This window comes from Gossypium arboreum, chromosome 12 (assembly GCF_025698485.1).
Source record: "Gossypium arboreum isolate Shixiya-1 chromosome 12, ASM2569848v2, whole genome shotgun sequence".
NCBI lineage: Eukaryota > Viridiplantae > Streptophyta > Magnoliopsida > Malvales > Malvaceae > Gossypium > Gossypium arboreum.
Window position 1 is genome coordinate 87,906,040 of NC_069081.1, and position 3,784 is coordinate 87,909,823.

A 3,784-nucleotide genomic window follows, 5' to 3' on the forward strand; every position below is an offset into this window, starting at 1 on the left:
ATTAAAAGTGTTATATTGCCTTATCATTTTCGAAATGTGCTTTGTCAAAGAAATTGAGGGTTGATGTTTAAGTGATGTGAGTATAGGGATATTCGGCTTGTAGTTTTATAGATGTAATATGAGTGTTAGGACGGAATGATTTTTAAGTACGAATGTATTTGGATGGATGTGCTTATAAGTATAACTTGAGATAAAATGGTACTTAGCCATCATAAGTAACCATATTTGTAGAATGTATTAAGTATATAATCGGCCTCAACATAGACATGCATATTCGGCCACATGAATGAATACATAGATTGATGTTGTACGTTCGGCTATAGGTAAGCATATTGATGGCTTTATCTTGACTTAGAAAATCGGCTAAAGGAGAATATTAGCTAATATATTGAATTTGATTCATGATTTCATACATATATGACTCTAATGTCTAATATATATGGGCTAAGTACCTTGAATTTCTCTTTGATGTTCAAAATGATTAAATCAATTTATTTGTTAAATTAAGCTCAAAAGCAAAGGGGAACTAAATCCGATAAAGGAAAGGAAAAGGTGATCGAATAGCCGTTGAAATCGTTCGACAACTTCCGAGGTAAGTTTTAAGTGATTAAACATTGAGTAAATTCAATCATAATGAGTTGATTTAATAAGATATGATGTGGCCATGATATGTCTTAAACTCAAATGGTAAGTTCATAAGTGTTTGGACTTGGAAATTTAAGAGCAAATTGTAATAATTTGCTTAGGACAGCAGAAGTAATGTGATTTTAGAAAATCACTATAAATTGTTGGTGTGGAATTATAGGCTGAATAAAATATGTAATCAAAGCTTAATTAGTCTAGTTTCTTATAAAAGAGACCGTGTAAGCAAAGAAATTTCCTATAAAGAGATATTTAAAGTTGTGTGAGACAGTGTCAGTATGACTCCGAAATCCCCTGTTCTGTTTTTAGAAAATCATTATAATTTGTACAAAAATGGTTATAAGATAAAATTTATATTCTTAGACTCCTTAATGAGTCTAGTTTCAAATGAAATCAAATAGAACATATTTTGAATTCTGTACAATGAGAAATTTGATTCGTAGTGAAGAGTGGTCAGATTAGTCAAACAGTGAAATAGGGGAAACTTTAAGAAAAATCTGGTATTGATTAGCCGAACCTAAAATTCTGAAAATTTTATGGATGGAAGATATATGAGTCTATATTCAGGGAAAATTAACGGCAATTGATTTTGAGTTTTGTAGCTCCAGTTATAAATAATTTAGTGACTATTGCTCAGGAAAATAGCTTGTAGTGAATATGTGAATTTGTTGTAAACATTGATGAAACTATTTGAGTTGCTTATAAGCTATTGCTGAAATTGATGTACAAGATAAATATATATGTATGTGGTAAAGCCGAATGGCTAATGTGAAATATGTATGAGATATGTATATGTGGTAAAGCCGAATGGCTAGTGTGAAATATGTATGAGATATGTATATGTGGTAAAGCCGAATGGCTAGTGTGAAATATGTATGAGATATGTATATGTGGTAAAGCCGAATGGCTAGTGTGAAATATGTATGAGATATGTATATGTGGTAAAGTCGAATGGCTAGTGTGAAATATGTATAAGATATGTATATGTGGTAAAGCCGAATGGCTAGTGTGAAATATGTATGAGATATGTATATGTGGTAAAGCCAAAGCCGAATGGCTAGTGTGAAATATGTATGAGATATGTATATGTGGTAAAGCCGAATGGCTAGTGTGAAATATGTATGAGATATGTATATGTGGTAAAGCCGAATGGCTAGTATGAAATATGTATGAGATATGTATATGTGGTAAAGCCGAATGGCTAGTGTGAAATATATATGAGATATGTATATGTGGTAAAGCCGAATGGCTAGTGTGAAATATGTATGAGATATGTATATGTGGTAAAGCCGAATGGCTAGTGTGAAATATGTATGAGATATGTATATGTGGTAAAGCCGAATGGCTAGTGTGAAATATATATGAGATATGTATATGTGGTAAAGCCGAATGGCTAGTGTGAAATATATATGAGATATGTATATGTGGTAAAGCCGAATGGCTAGTGTGAAATATGTAGGAGATGTGTGTATATTGTGGCCAAATGACCAAATGTGAAAGGTGTGTATTATTAGATATTTGATGAGGCAAATGAATTACAAATATAACAGTCGATGTGAATGTTGTAACATGTGATTAAATGTACATGAAACTTGGAAATATATTCCGGGTAAGACCCGATGACTACGTGTGGAGATTATGTCCGGGTAAGACCCGATGACTACGTGTAGAGATTTTGTCTGGGTAAGACCCAATAACTACGTGTGGGGACTATTCGCGCTAAAGGTTTCGCTGAAGATTCGAGTAAAGCATAAGATTATACGACTTCACAGTAACAATTGGTAATAAATACGTTCAATGCGTTAAGCTGGTCAGGTATGTATTTTGAGATTATATTTAAGCTTGATTTGGACTAAATCACAAGGTCGTTATGTGATGCATATGTGAGTAAAGCAATAAGACTGTTCTATGATTATTGTGCGTTTGGTCAATGTGGAAAGTTAGGTGAAAATATGTAATGTACCTATGTTTATAAGTGATCACTATCAAGTGAGAATTTATCTGCCTATTATATATGATGAGATGGGCATATTCGGTAAAGGGATGGTATGCCCGAAGGAAGAGTGAAATAAAAATACGAACAACTATGTTATAATTTGATTGTTATCTGTTGACACTGCTTAAAACTTACTAAGCATTGTAATGCTTACTCCGTTTACTTTGTTTCCTCTATTTTATAGATCTCATTTGGAAGCTACAGGCTCGGGGATCGTCAGCAACTAGTCACACTATCACTATCCACTGCTTGTTACTGTTATGTTTTGAATTATTTTATGGCATGTAAAGAATAGACCAGTGGCCAAAGAATATTTTGGTTAATGTATATAAGCCATGCGAAAATGGCATCTTTTGAATGTGTACTTATAGTAGTTAAATTTTATCCCTGACTGTCTTTAGTATTTACCTAAAGGAACGGTCTTTATAAAAAAAATATTCAAAATTTTTACTGTTCGGATATGAGCTTCAAGTCCGGTAATGCCCCTTTACCTATTCCGGCGACGGATACGGGATAGGGGTGTTACAAATCTGGTACCATAGTAGCCTACACTTAGTACTACACACGTGACTTAACCATCTGATACATGTAGTAGCCTGCACTTAGTACTACACACGTGATCGAAGTTAACAAGTACGCATAGTAGCCTGCACTTAGTACTACACATGTGACTCACAACGGATCATTTGTATCTCTTCTATTTCGAAGGTTCAATTGGGAAATTCTTCACTTTTCAACATTTTACTAACTCGTTCTTAGTCAATTCCGATTCGTAGTTTACATCAATTGATCATTCTATAGGCAGCCACATCTTATATAATAACAAAAGATAATAACATAAAAAGAATCGAAATATTATATACATACAAACTTACTCATTTCAAAGAAACATCATATTCCATCAAACTTTCAAGAATTGTGGCTTCATTCACATAGCAATATCTCATAATCACATGGCATTGTAACATTTTCATCATAATAGCAAAACATCAAGAACATGTTATATCATTAAAATAATCACATAATATCGAATTATTCACATATATATATACTTACAACTCATGTAATATCGAAGCATTAGCATTCAAATACAATATTGCATTATTAAAATCACATGAACTTACCTCGGGGTACGACTATAGATTC

The 3,784-nt window shown here is 32.8% G+C and overlaps 1 long non-coding RNA gene across 1 annotated transcript; it reads left to right on the forward strand.

Annotated features, from left to right (window-relative positions):
* Positions 1-505: 505 nt before the first annotated feature.
* On the forward strand, positions 506-3,017 carry LOC128285147 (uncharacterized). Its single transcript, XR_008275567.1, has 2 exons — positions 506-592; positions 2,823-3,017. It is a non-coding gene; the product is annotated as an uncharacterized LOC128285147 (long non-coding RNA).
* Positions 3,018-3,784: the final 767 nt, after the last annotated feature.